Source organism: Nipponia nippon, unplaced genomic scaffold (genome assembly GCF_047370975.1).
Source record: "Nipponia nippon isolate SJK-2023a ecotype South Korea unplaced genomic scaffold, ASM4737097v1 scaffold_4, whole genome shotgun sequence".
In the NCBI taxonomy this organism is placed as follows: Eukaryota; Metazoa; Chordata; class Aves; order Pelecaniformes; family Threskiornithidae; genus Nipponia; species Nipponia nippon.
The window spans coordinates 3,815,285-3,830,266 of NW_028262358.1; the positions used below are offsets into that span (position 1 = coordinate 3,815,285).

General features: G+C 45.5%; 1 long non-coding RNA gene across 1 annotated transcript in view; it reads right to left on the bottom strand.

Annotated features, from left to right (window-relative positions):
• The window catches only part of LOC148053067 (uncharacterized), a 105,969-nt gene that overhangs the window by 69,335 nt on the left and 21,652 nt on the right, over window positions 1-14,982 (bottom strand). The window contains exons 3-4 of the long non-coding RNA XR_015708905.1: window positions 10,260-10,333; window positions 2,445-2,603 (exon numbers count right to left, since the gene is read on the bottom strand). This is a non-coding gene — a long non-coding RNA (uncharacterized LOC148053067). The remainder of the gene's footprint in view (window positions 1-2,444; window positions 2,604-10,259; window positions 10,334-14,982) is intronic.

Here is a 14,982-nt window from a genome sequence, read left to right on the forward strand (position 1 = left end):
GGCATCATGCTCAGTATAGAAACCGGGGGGGTGTTCGCCGGGGTCAGTTATCACTGCTCGGGGACTGGCTGGGTATCAGTCAGCAGGTGGTGAGTGGCTGCATCACTTGTTTTTCCTGGGTTTTGTTTCTCTCTTTTTGTTGTTTTCCTTTTCATTACTATTATTATTATTATTATTATTATTATTATTATTATTATTATTATTATTATTATTATTATTATAATATTTCAATCATTAAACTGTTCTTATCTCAACCCACAAGTTGTCTTACTTTTACCCTTCCGATTCTCTCCCCCTTCTCACCGGGGGGGGGGGAGTGAGCGAGCGGCTGGGTGGTGCTTGGCTGCTGGCTGGGGTTAAACCACCACAGTTTGCTGTTTCTCTGACCCTGCCTCTCTGGCCTCTAAAGCCAGCTCGGTGGTGTCAAGCCTCTTTCAGTCAATGGAAGGCCTCTCACCTTTCCTTTTTTAGCTTAATTCCAGAGCTAATGGAAACTTAGTAGCTTCGCCCATAACTTGGGTAGCCTGCACAGCCTTTTGCTACTGCAGGGCACGAGTGGACACCATGAATAAGTGAGCTTAGCACCTCTCTCTGCTGAGAAATTGAAGGGCTTGGAAGAAAAATATCAATCCGAGAGAGGGGTGGTTTTTTCCCCAAAAACTCCTTTGGGAGAGATTTTCCCCATTTTGGGTGTGGAGAGCACCAGGATCGCTGCAGGTAGACTCATGCATTAGGACACAGATGGATGCTCTATCTGTGGCAATTCACTCTTGCCAGAGGATGGGGCGGGGGGGCGGAAAGAAGCTTTCAGAACAGAACCAGTGACAACTCGTGAACCTATTTTCTCCTCCCCTGGTAATTCTCAGCACCCCCAGGTAGCCCCATCTTTGTATGCTGCCAAAGAAAAATGGCAACTCAGAGTTCCCTTTGCTTCAGGGGGAAAAAACCCAACAACATTACTTTGGTATATTTATCTCTGTAACCCTGTTCCCTGGAAGACAGGAGTTCGCAACGGAATATCTTTGGCAACCTTGAAGGTAACTGGTGTACTTTGCATACTCTGAAATAAACTCAGCAGCATGTATCCTCACTCAGACTCCACAGATGCACGCATCTGCAGAACACGCTGTTAATAATTAATATAATTGTATAAACCCCTAGGTATATAAATACACAGACAGATCCTCACATTTTCCCTGCTTCTCTGTAACAAATACCCAAACTGGAACAAATTTAACAAGATACATTATACAAATCTGCAGACAGAAGTTGTATCAAAATTTTAACTATCTTCAGCAAGAAAGCGCTTCTATTTCCAGTAACGCTGGCAGCATATACTGTAGCTAGGCAGCCGCATTTATTTTCAATTATCATTTTTGCCTTTTTATACAGCATAATGAAATGCCTGGTAAATTATACATTTTTGTAAAACACAAACTTGTCTCTTTATTTGCAGCTCAAGTCTTGCAGTATCGTTTTGTCTGCATTAGTTCTAGCTCTTTATGAGAGGCCAATTACTTTTCTTAGCTGTAATACACAGCGTGTGATATCTTACTCGCCAGCCCTTGCTGAGATGCAGCCTGGTGCAAAGTGACCACGTCCAAGACTCAGACCTTCAGAGAAAAGGGTGAAGCGTCCCAGCACCCTGTTTGCCATAACACCACCAATACTCATTTGCTCCATCTTCAATAGCTAAGATTTTCCACCCACCCCCTGCTAAACAAAAGGAGATTTTTTGAGGCGGGGGGGGGGGGGGGGGGGGGGGGGAGGAATGCGTATAGCTGCTCCCCCCAGTCTCCCTTTAGAAAGATGCTCTCATGGCAGATGGATCTCAATATGCCGTCTCCCAAATCTTAAGCAACTCTGAAAATATAAAGTTCCCTTATACCAATGGGCCATATATATCTACACCTCTCGATTCCCTGTCTCTTTAACTGGCACTTTGAACTAGTGAACACCTCTTTAATCTTGCCCCATTATCATCCTAATAGTACCTCCCGATATTCATAAGTGTCTAGCAAGACTTTCAGCTATTTGGTATGAAGAAGAAATATCCAGCTAAATTGAGAAGATTACCACATCACCACATAAATCAGTGACAGGCTGCGTGTTATTACAGTTGATTTTTGTTGACAGTTGGCTGTAGGCAGTTGTGTTTCAAATGCCTTTTTTCACTGGGAAATTAAACAAAATTCCATGCAAAATGCAGCTCTCCAGTTCAAAAACTGTAAATCCAAAATTAGCATTTCATACTTTAAAAGGTAGCACAGCACAATTTTCCATTGAAAGGTCTGTACAGTTGTCACAAATGGGTGCTTCACACATGACACTAATGCTACTGATGCCTTTTAAGAAAGCCACCTTTCTCTGATATTATTTTCTTCTCCTAATAATCTGCATACACTATAGTTCATCCCTATGGAAAAGAAAGAGAGCTCACTTACTTATCTCTCATATGGGAGCATTATGCTTTCAGCAATTCAGACAGATAGGCTGGATGGGAGGGGGGTGGGTTGCCGAATCCTCCGTGATAAGAGGGAACGAATTGTGGCCAGCGAAAGGTTAATCTTCCCTCTCCGAGTCCCTCCTTCCATCAGCATAACCTGGAGAGCAAAGAAAATGCGAGACTTACGAAGTGAAAAGACACATTGGCACAAAACACTGTTCCTACCGGATCGTGTAGCACTTTATATACAATGGCCACACATGACCTAATTAACGAAAAGCCGTTGCTAAAAGTCAGGAAAGCAGCTTGGGCGATACCAGAGAGAACCAGAACTTGCGAAGGAGTTTCTGCTTCCAGCAGCTGCTGATCTGCCATTTTTTGGCTCGGATATTGCCCGCTGCTAAGCCAATTTTTTAGGGACTCTGATGTCAGCAAGTTGCCCAAGCAGTAGTAGTTGAGACAGAGCACCTTCCCCTGCTCAAGACAGGTCCCTGACATCAGCTCTGTCTTGGACGCTACCTTGGAGAACACCACCACCACAAGAAGTTTACAATTTTGGCTATATGTAACACAGCGTATTGAGGGAAAGAACTGCGATGCTTACTCCTGGGCACGGGGACAGACATATAATGCAGTTTGTCAGCCAAAAGATGTTACGTGAGTCTTCACGCAAATACTTTGCTGGCAGCTAACTGGCTTCTGGCCATGGAGAGTCCAACGTCCTCGGGTCAGAACTACTGGACTGAAAACCAAATCACCTGCCGATTGCATCTGGTTCACTTTTCCCCTGTGTTCAAGGGCAGAGGCGTAATGCCATGGGGACGATGGCCTGTGTGAAGGATCGCCCTTCCTCCCAGCCCTGTCCTCAGAGGGAGTTAAGGATGGAGAGTCCACCTGATGATCTCTGAGCTGGGTAATCCCACTGCTTGTAACCAATAGGAAAATACATTCATAGTAGCCAGTGCCAATAAAATTAAGTATTTCAGTCAATATTGAAATGGCTTCATCTGACTGCATCATCAGGCATTTTAAACAGCCTCCTCTCTCTCATTTGCTCATGGCTGGGTCAAGGTTTAGTTTTTACAGCATGTGCCAACCTTTCCCTGGTGTAAATCTGCTGACAGAACCAGACAAGATGTCCATGAGAGCCTGGGCCAAATCATCCATGATGGGGCAAAGTATGTCACCCATACAAAAAAGCTCTTGACACTCCACTAATGGTTAGATTTGCACTGATTACAGGCAGAGACTAAATTAATTGAGTCAAATAATCAAAGTGAGGTACTGGTTGCTTACCAGTTGCTCTACTGGGGAAAAAGGACCTGGCCAAGAAGGGTGGAAAACAGCAGCATGAGAGAAAACAGTGAATATGATGGAGCAATCCTGTGTTTTCTGTTGAGGAGAGGTTGGAAACAGGCCTAAATTTTGCTGTTGAGTGGGCTGCAGCCTACACAGATGATTAAATGATTTAAGGTAGCACTTGTTCAACACTGGAAACATTTACACTTAAGATTTGTACGGAATATCATAAAAAGGATTATGCCACTAATACATTCTCTTCTAACTCTATGTGCACATTTAATATCTTAGTATCTGATTTCCAATTAGTATTATCTTGCAAATTTTCAAAACACACAAGAGGTGACCTCCCATTTCTGCTTGGGACCAGCTCCTCAGGAAACCAGGCAGTGAGATGCAGACCGAACTGGCAGTGTGAAGCAGCGTGGTCCACAGGGAAAACACAATTTCCCAACCAAAAAAATGCTCAAAACAAACACGAAGCAGCAAAAAAAGCAGGTTTTAAGTACAAAACTGCCCATTCTGATAAAGATGGGAGACCAAAGTGCATGATCACTGGGAAGAAGAGGCTGAGCGGAATGAGACATTATTGCCAAGAATAACGCTTGAAACGGTGTCTGACAAGCACTGCAATTGCAGGCAGAAGGTGATTCAGTTTGAATACATGGACAGGTATTTTCCGTCACATGAAAAGCCTGAGAAGCGTGGCATCTACCTGTGCCTTCAGAGACAAGACAGGTTGCTCACTGCATGGTACAGGGGAGTCCTCCTCCAGGTCTCATGCGAGGAGGATGCAGAAAGGCTGCTTAAGAGGGGGGAGATTTGGGGGCACATGTGCACCATCACCCCGACTAGAGGAAGGCATCGCAGGTGCCGGGGGCTGATGAAGGAGACGCGAGGGCTTTGCTTGAGGAGGAGCCCAGCGGCGAAGCTCAGCGGCAGCAAAGCTGATGTGGTGCCAAGGCATCCCGCTGCACCAAACGGCCTTGCAAAACAAGTCAGCAAACTCAAACAAAGAACACGTCAACAGCTGAAATGATTTTTAAACAGAGAAGATGAGGCAACCTGGGGCGGCGGCAGTGGGAGCACGTGAAGGAAAGGAAGCACGGGAAGCCCAGCCGGCGGTCATGGCAGAGCAGGTCGCTCCAAAGAGCCTGTGCAGCTTTAGAAACGGAAAGTCTTCCCCTGTCATTCCCTGACATGCCATTCTTTAAAACTTTTGTTTCTCCAAAACGTTTGGGTTTGGCATCCCTACAGACATTGTGTAAAGGGGAGAGTCACTGGGTTTGTTGTTTCAGTGTATGCCAGGGATGCAAGCAACCCCTCCCCTCATCTGGCGTCATTTTCTGCACAGCCCAGGTGATTACATCTCCACAGTAATTTTTGTACCAAACCTAATAAGATGCAATGAAATCATAGTGCTTATTTCACAGAGACATCTGGCTTCAACTGAAAGATCGCGCTCGGCTTTGGATCGTAAGCCAGGGATGTCATAAGAACAAGTCCATTATTCCACAAATGAAGGGAAATACTTTACAAATTTTAGCTGAACTAAGTAAAGAAGAGAAATAAATCTGTAAATCATCAAATGGTGCATCTGTTTATAATTATTATCATGCAAGAAATATAATGTTAGTTGAGCAACATAATTCTTTTTGTGTTTTGGGATTTCCTATTTTGCATCTTTTTGCCTACAGATCTAGATCTCCGGAGCAGATAATTTTTTTCCCTGGTGCTGCATATAAATGCTTCTTGACAGGAAATTTTTCCTTTCAAAGTATTGTTCATGTGGCTGTGTTTAGAAAACACAGTTCAAATACTGTTCTTCACTTTGTTCTTACAAGTTGTGAGTAATACCCAGAATTGTTCACATGGCGAGAGCTGCGCTCATGACAGGAGTCTTGAAATAACGTCAGCTGGCCGTCGCTCACAAGGCTCAAGTATTGCAGTCTCTCCTGACTCCGGGCTCATCGGTATTAGCAGCTGAAGCTGGATTTAACTGCTGGCGAAATGACAGAGGTATGCAGGCTTAATGCGCTGTCTTGAGTTGAGGTGCCCAGAAAACTCTTCAGAAAAAAATAAATTTATAAAATATCCTAAGGGATATGAGAATCGGAGCTGAAATTTAGTATTTTCCAACTGCTCTCACCCTTCCTCCTGGGACTGCCCTTGATCTTTGATCACTTCCCTCATTTACAAACGCTGTCATCTCACCATTCTCTTCCTACCCCGTATCATTAATACAAATCTGGAAACAATGGCTTTCTCACTGCTAAAACATTGCAACATCCCACTATTTGTTTCCTCTTCTAAAACGGATCATTCATTATAACCCATATCCCCCAAAGAATTTTATCACTTGAAACCTGTTTGCAGTGAATCTAAAGTAGCTGGAATATCATCTTCTCAGAAATTCCTGCGTACGCTGAAGCTGACTTCTCCTGGAAGCCCAATAAAGTGCCGAGTCCCCCTGCAGGCAATATCCATTTTTCTTCTCTCTGATACAGTCTCCAGCAGTAATCCCTGCAGCTGTGCACGATCCATTTTTTTTGCTGCTGAAATTCACTGCTCAGCTATGTTAGCTCTTGTACCCACTTCATCCCGGAGAGTTGTGATAATTGCCTCCTTGCTTCGTCGTTCCCACCACCTCCATGCTTATCGCAGAGGTCAGCTTTTCTTTTATCTCTTCTATAACCAACTCGTTATTTGCTGCTTTCTTGCAAGGGACAGGCTGCTGCTCCCTGGTTCCTGCCCTGTTCCAGTTCTCAGGGTGTTAGTGCACCTCATTTGAATATTTCCTCCAAAAAGGACATCTCTACCTCTCAGCATTTGAATGTAGTATTTTACTTTGTTTTCCAGAGCCCCCGGCAGCAGAGGGTTTAGGTGAACACTGGCCTGTGTCATGGTGTATCACTGTCATGGTTTAACCTGGCAGGCAGCTAAACACCCAGCCGCTCGCTCACTCCCCCCTGGTGGGATGGGGGAGAAAATTACAAGAGTAAAAGTGAGAAAACTCGTGCGTTCAGATAAAGACAGTTTAATAGGTAAAGCAAAAACCGTGCAGGCAAGCAAGGCAAAACAAGGAATTCATTCACCATTTCCCATCAGCAGGCAGGTGTTCAGCCATCCCCAAGAAAGCAGGGCTCCATCACGTGTAATGGTTACGTGGGAAGACAAACGCCATCACTCCAAACGTCCCCCCCTTTCTCCTTCTTCCCCCAGCTCTATATGCTGAGCGTGACGCCATATGGTGCGGGATGTCCCTGCGGTCAGTTGGGGTCAGCTGTCCTGGCTGTGTCCCCTCCCAGCTCCTTTGCACCCCCAGCTACTCGCTGGTGGGGTGGGGGGAGAAGCAGAAAAGGCCCTGACTCTGTGTAAGCCCTGCTCAGCAGTAACCAAAACATCCCTGAGTTATCAGCGCTGTTTCCAGCACAAATCCAAACCATAGCCCCGTACTGGCTACTATGAAGGAAGTTGACTCTACCCCAGCCAAAATCAGCACAATCACCAAAATACATCTACCTGCAGTTTGAGAGCAGCGTGAGCTGGGATTTTCCCAAAAGATCTGGGCAGCCATTAGAATTGTAGGGGGTTTTGTAATAGACTAAATAGATCTAACATATTAACTTCTTTTTACTTCAGGAAGGTTACGCAACCTTGTAGTGTTATAGTATATTAAAGGTGAGGCTTGGGACCTAAATTGCCTAACTGCTGCTGGAAAAGAAAGAAGTGCTGAATATAAAACAAAATACTGCAGAAAATATCCTACGGCTGCTGCTAACAGTGATGATACGGATATGCAATATTTACCGCTGGGGAAGCTCAGACCAGGTCTTCCCTTTGAACTATTCACAGTCAAGAATAAATCCCAATGTGAGCAGACGCACGAGTGAAAATTCAAAGTGCATGAAAGGGCAACCACCCCTCACTATTTTACAAGTCACCAAACTATCTAAATACCTTTGGAAAAACTTTAAAAAAAAGACGCAGATGATCAAATTCTGGGCTAACCTACAGAATCGAGGGGGATTTTTTCTTGGGACATATCATAGTTTGAAATAACAGCAAATTCTGGACAACTGAGGTGTGGGTAACAAGCTCTGGAAAGCGCAGGCAGAACCAGGCTTACTAAAATCAGGCTCGAAGTGTTGCTCACAAATTGTCACCAAAGCACTGTGAGAGGAGTGCAGACAGGGCAACTTTTACAGAGCTACTAATGACACTCTCACTTCCAGGGCCTTTCAGTGGATATTGTGTACCCGTTTCCCTATTTGAAAATGTGCCTCTTCATGTAAAACAAGAGATCTTCAGGTTTTTAAATAACATATCCACTCATGTAAAATATCTCCATTGTTTAGGTGAACTAGCCATTGAGCAGGGGTGATGCTGTCTGGAAATACAGGTGTTTTCTGGAAATACAGGTGTTTCCAGCTTTTCAACCCATGACAGTGCAATGCAGTTGAACTTCCTAATCAATTATAATTCGTTATAATATAAACAACAACGCTGACCATGCATACATACACAAAAAAGCAATTCTTTGTTGTTGCTTAACGCTAGCGGGAAGCCCACACAGGCTGGGTGGCCTCACACTCGGCGCACCAGGACAGACCAGTATGGCTTTGTCCTGAGGCCACCAGTCCAGCAGGAGAGGTCGAGTCTAGTCCCATGTCTGTCACCAGCCAACCCAGCAACCCCGAGTCACTTTGCTTTTTTTTTCCCTCCCACCGTCGCCTATTTAAATCTGAATCTCTGTGAGACAGCAAATGTTTTTCTTCAATGGGGTGTGCACAGTTCCTGCCACAGTGGGACTTGTGTCTTGGCTGGGACCTTGAGGTACTGCGGTAAGAAATCAAGCAGAAACAGCTGGCAGGTGGGAAGCAACAACTCTTGACCTCAGCAGAAATCTTCTGATTTCAGAGGTGGCTTGTTTTAATCCAAGAGAGCAAAATACACTTGGGCATCATCCAAGTTTGAGCATCCCTTGCTATCTCCGTTTCTTCAGATGAGTGAAAAGGCAGCCTGCGCTACCACGGTGGGGAATTTGGGTTTTGCAAATTACTTTATTTCTTTGTCCAAGAGAGCAAGTTGGGGGCCATCTTTTCACGAAGGTCCGTGAGCACGCCAGCTGCCTCTCACTTCTCATTTTGCTTTTAAAAAACAAACCGTAGACCACACAATGCCGCACAACACTAACGCGCAGAGCCTCCTGAGCCCAGCGGGACCTTAACCACTGCCATTTGAGTAGCAGACAGACGCCAAAAAAAATCTGAAGAGCTACCGGGGCGTGCGGTGGCCACTCCGCATCTGACACCTGCAACACGGGGCCCGGTGGAAAGCCCCAAGGCCAGTTCGAAAGCACGGCCAGCAGCCCCGGCAGCAGATCTGCTGCCACATCGTGTCCCTGCTCATCCCCAGCACGGAGGGGATGTCCAGGGCCAGCTCTCAGGGACAAAACTCTCCGAGCATAAACATCTCCTTGCATAGGTCCCGTAGGGCAACTCATGCCAACGCAGTGTGAACTGCCCCACAGCTGCTGGCACCAGGGATGCAACAAGGGATGTAGCTCGTTGCTTCTTGCAGGCATCGCCACCGGCCACATCGCCAGGGTGAGAGCACGACCCGCCGAGCTGCTGCCTGTGCCTGGGGACAGCTGAGCCCCAGCATGGCCAGGATGCTCCCGTGGAGCTCCTTCCTCCCATGCCTCATATCACCCACATTTAGGGGCTCCACTGCTGCACTTAGCACGTTTGCAAGGCCCCATCATGGCAAAATTACTATTTTACACTTCACATGAGTGGACATGAGGAAGTCCCACTTCTCCCCCGTGTACTTATTACTTTATACCTGTTTCCACCTCCGAAACGTGTCGGTATTGTTTAATGCGGCTGTCCCTGCGGATGTGAGCAGGGTGTGTGTTCAACTTCTCATCTGAAATATTTGCATGAGCGGCTGGTTTCTCCTCTGCCCCGCTGGGGCGAGGAGTATCTTTCTCTCACTTCTCTATTTTGTCATGATCTATAGAAGTAAGTTCAAAAGGGCAGGAACGAGGGTCTGACGTCCTGACGCTTTGACTCACCCTCGTGAAAAGTTATCGGTGTCAATACGGCTACAGCTGCTCACTTCCCCCCCAGCTTCTTTAATTTCTGTTCCTTTGCCACACTCGATGATAAACAATAATGAGCTTTACACTCCCTTACTATCTACTTTATGTCTCACAGTCACAGGCAAACATATACACACCCACACATACACATCCACACACATCCACGCAATTTATCAGTTAACTTCTGGAAAAAAAATTGATATATCTACTCTGAAGATATGTGTAGGTTGTGGCCTTCAGCCTTACTGGCTTTTAAAAAGCTAGCGATGATAGATATTGTAATATCTTTTATCAGATTAACATAAAAACTTTGCTGCCGAAGAGCTTTTTCTTCCTCTTTGTGTGCCAAAGACCATGGTTTGCACTCTACATTCGTTAGCCCAATAAAAGTTGTGTTATGTGTGGTACCTTGAATTGCCCATTCTCCAGCGCAGAGCCATCTCGTTGTGTGTATCACACTCCCAGTCTTCACGTCTGAGTACCTATAAAGAGATTACCAAGCAAAATGTTGTGAACGCTGCTCTCCATTCTCACTCACTAAAACTTTGTTGAATTTGCCTAGTTTTACACCTATTATAGCTCAAAGACTTTTTTCCTCTCCCCTGCAGGGTTGTGGAAACAGCAAAAGTAGTGGAGAAGGAAAATCTTCAGACCAACTCACCACTTTCTCCCTTTAAACTGCTGAGCAGAAGTATTAAGGTCTCAAAATTTTATTTTTCTCTGTTTGTTTTTTTGTTTTTTTTTTTTCTATCACGAGCTACCGCAACTCAAAATGCCTCATCTGTACCAGCAGCTTTAGTCACACTGATAATGCAGATTTCCAGGCAAGATACTCGGAGTGAGCTTTCTGTAGGGTCTTCCTCTAACACCAAGAGTACAGAAAATTTTAATCTAACAATTGACTTCATTCTGTTGTTTGAGTTTTCATTTTCCCCAAATGGCAGGAGAAAAAAAAAGAGAAAAGAAGAAAAGAAACACAATTGCATGGAAAATGCCTGAGGGGAATGAACTAAATTCAGCACTAACTTGCAAAGGCAGATTTTAAAGTTGCAAAATCAGAACAGAATTTGGCCCAATATTTTGTTTCAGTGTTTGGCTCAGTGCAAAAAACAGGACATGTTTTTTCCTGCCTGGGAATTATTGTTAAAATGAAAAATGAGTTTTCTCAGACAGAAAAGTATCATTGCTACAAGCAAGCATGAACAATGCTAAATCTCGGTCATGCGTAAAACCCAAGAAGTAGCCAAAAAAGCGCTTTTCTGAGAAAGCCGGCGATCCCTGTTTTGGAAAGTTGTGTGACGCCCCACGCCAGCTCGCTTTACCAGCGCCGTCTGTGGAAATTGCTCTCCTTGAAACAACGTCTACCTAATTTGTAGCGGTTAATAACTAACGACACATAATTTTAAATCCCAGCAACACTTTGCTAGTTCCAGCTTTTAATTAAACCTGACTTGTAACGATGCGGGAAGCGGTGATCTGATAGGCGCGAGGCTGGAGCCACAGCCCATGATGAGCAGGGCTGGCAGCGGTGGCATTATCCCGTGTGTGCTGGCACGGGTGCACCCGGCAGGACCCCCATCCTCTTCTCCTAAGTATGCATATTGATTCAGAGTCCTGTCAATCAGGACTCGTCACTATGGCAGTGGTAGGCCTAAACTAATCAAGAGCCACTCACCCCTCTCTGTGAGTATGGGCGAAGAAGCCCGTGGCCAGAACCTGCCGCAGAGCTTCTCTGGACCAAGGGAGCAGGGAAAGTACGCAATAGGAAGTTCATGATGAATTGAAAATGCATGTTAATTAATGAGATTTTTAAAATTATAGCTTTTTCTTGCACTGTAACAGGTACGCAAGTGGCAGGAGGGCTGGTCACAGGTGGAACGGGCAGCTACCACCTCCTTGCCACCTGGCACAGCCGTTACTTCTGCCTTTACAACCTCTATGAATCCTCCATCGAGGCCAGGAAATGAGAAGTCCTGTATGTTACAACGCATCCTGAATACACTGTGTAACAGCAGCTTGGACATCATTCAGGCATTAAAGCAGAGATTTTCATGGGCCTAAACCAGATCTGCGCCCCTTACTACCATTTGAGCCTCTGCGTAGGAAAATCCAGCGCAGTTTTGACCGAAGGTCCACGGCTATCAAACCTCCACCTCACAGGAGGCAGCTGAGTTTTGGCATGAAGAGTCTCGAGGCAATTCTCTATCTGCTTCTGAATTTATTTTGCGATTGCAGTATGTCTCTCTCCACATGCCATTAAGAGCTCAATTCTTTTATTTGCCCCCCCTGCCTTTTTAAAACATCATGTTTATGCAAGTGGACAGGAGGCTCTCATATCTGGGTCACACATTTGCTGGAGGTCATTGAAAGGCTACAAAATGGAGCATGCCTAATTCTGCTATTTCAGAAGTTTTCTCACATGTACTCAAGACAATTACGCCTATTAAATGAGTTTATTAAATTTCAGAAATCCTTTGAAATTCTGACATACCAAAAAATATGCTGAACTCCTTTATTTCTTCTAATGCCTCCTACAAATGCTCTAATCTGAGGAGGTGCTGGGGACCGGAGCTTGGCTGCCTGTGACGTGGCCAACGTATTAAGTGTGTCCTGTCTCCATTGCAAGCTGAATAAACTAAGTAAATAAAACAGAGCACTGAGGTCCATGAAGTGACCTTTTGCAGCGTCACTGTCATTGGCCCAAGTGCCACTCTACTGAGAGTAATTTAGAGACATGGGATAAATGTCACCGGTGCTCTTTAAAAGCTGTGGCGTTTGCGACAGGACGGGACAGGCGAGGCATTTCCAGGACCGAGAATTGGCTTGGTGCTAAGCTGCAAACTTCAGGGATGGAGGAGGAAAGCAAAGACGGGCTCCGTGTGTCCTCGTCAACTCCTCTGTGCTGCTCCGGGAGCTGCTGCGTGGGGCATCCTGGTCTCTGCCCTCCCCAAGGAGCACGGGGGCTGCAGAAGGACATTGCTTAGGCTAAACCACACATGGAGAAAGCGGCCACAACTGAGCCACGGAGCACAGGTGGAACCATCCTGTTGGGAAGTAGCTTTTCCCAGAAAGAAATGTCCTGCTATTCAAAGGTTCTGAGCATCAGTAACTGCCTCGTCAGTGAACAGGAGCTGCGGGTGCCCAGTCTTTGCAATTACATCCCACAAAAGCTTCGGTGCCCCACACTAACCACGTATGAGTACTTTCTTGTAAGGAGTACTACAATACATGCAAATAAAAGTTAATAGTTTATTGTTGCAATGTTAATACTACACAAAGGTGATGCATGGGATTAGTTTGGCATCAAAAAGCCTTGGGAACCTACAAAAAAAAACCCCAACTCTTAAAATATTGCTTAGGGTAGGATGCCTCTGAGTCACTTCTGGGGAACTCTGTATATCCACTGCAGCAATTTAGAAATTAAAATGTACACAAGATGATAGCTCATTAAGAAGTGTTTCTTTTCGGTGGGTGAGAGAGCATTTATCATAGTTGGCCCACACCAACAATCAGCTTTGGACAGAAGCCACCTTTACTAATGAATGGGAGGGAACAGTTTTTAATCTCTCCGCGATCTCTTATCAATTGATTTCGGATGATGTATGGTAGGTTTTATTCTCCAAGAATTACGATACTCCTCAAGTGCCAGCAGAGACCCAATATTTTCTTTGTATGGCTTTGTCTCCTGACACTATGTCATTTCGTCTTGACACCATAGCGGTCTCCCTGCAGGCTCCCTGCTATTGTCTCGCGTTATCCTTGTCTCCCCGGACCTGCATTGTCCTGCCTTCCCTGTGATCACACTAACTCGCATTTAAACAAACAGAAGGGGGGGGAGAGGAAGAAACCAGCTGATACCTTTGATTAATTTTAGCCACAAAGTATGAAATGAGATGGTTTGCAACTCTGATACTGTGAGAATTAACTCGCCTAGATTGATTACGTTTATTCTGCACTCACCCAAGAGTCACGTAAAGCCCTTGAACACTACCTGTGTACAATGGCAGCCAGAAGGCATTATACTGGCATTGAAGAGAGCGAGCCTTTGATCAGGTCCTCGGGAAAGACTTCCTCCGTCTTCCTGAAGTGTAACTTTAGACCGGGCTCCACCAAGGCCACTTCACTCTTTTGTGCATCCCCTAGAGCTCACTGGTGAATGAGCTGAAATCTGCTCCGTTTCCTTTACTAGGTGGCATGTGTCAAGGATCCCTACGATCACTTTTATTACTTGCTTTATCTAAAGAGCTCCTTGCAGAAGCCTGGGATGTCAGTGGTCATGAAAAGAGCATAGCTGGAATATAACAGTATTTTATACCCGCTGGGTCAGACAACTAACTGAGGCCCATTAGCGGCTCTGGCTCGAGTCTCAGGCCTGGATCCCGAGCAATAGCAAAGAGGTGTCAGTTCTCCCCTGGGAAAGGGGAAAGACCAGTCTCCCCGGTGGACTCCACGTGCAGGAGAAAGGCAGGAGAACAGTTGAAGAAAGCAATACGTTTTGCTGTGTCTGCCACTCTTTTGACACTCGCTCTTGATGGAAAGCTGCTGAGGTCTGGTGGCTCGGCCCCACTGTTGTGCCACGTGTTTTAAAGGACAGCAATGGATATTTTAAGGAGCCTGGGTGGTTGGAAGCCAGCAGCATGTCTCCTACATTCCCTCAAAGAGCTCACCTAGCTCCACTGAGGGTTCAGTCCAGCTCCTTGGACCTGCTCTACCAGTTTTCACAGGACCTATTCCTGGTGCTGCTCAGCCACTGAGGATTTGGTCCCAGGGCAAAGCAGAGAACAAGGGGAGAGCAGAAAAATGGGGCATGAAAGAGAAATCAAACACTTTCTTCTGGCCAGCTGCTACGGATTTCAGGATCTGAGCCTGGTATAGGAGGAAGGACCATATTGACCCTTCATAAGAGAAATCCCTTCAACTCCTACCGATAAGCGTGCGCATGGAGTGGAGGGCCTGCTCTGATTCGTGGATTTCCACGTCTTCTCATTATAATCGACTCTAGGAGAATAATGTCACGTAAGATGTCAAAAACAAGAAGCAACATGTTAGAAGAGTGCCACTTGGAAATAAAGCCCTGCTTTTATTGGATAGCTGATCTGCTAAAAGCAGTTATTTGAAATATCTGCAGATC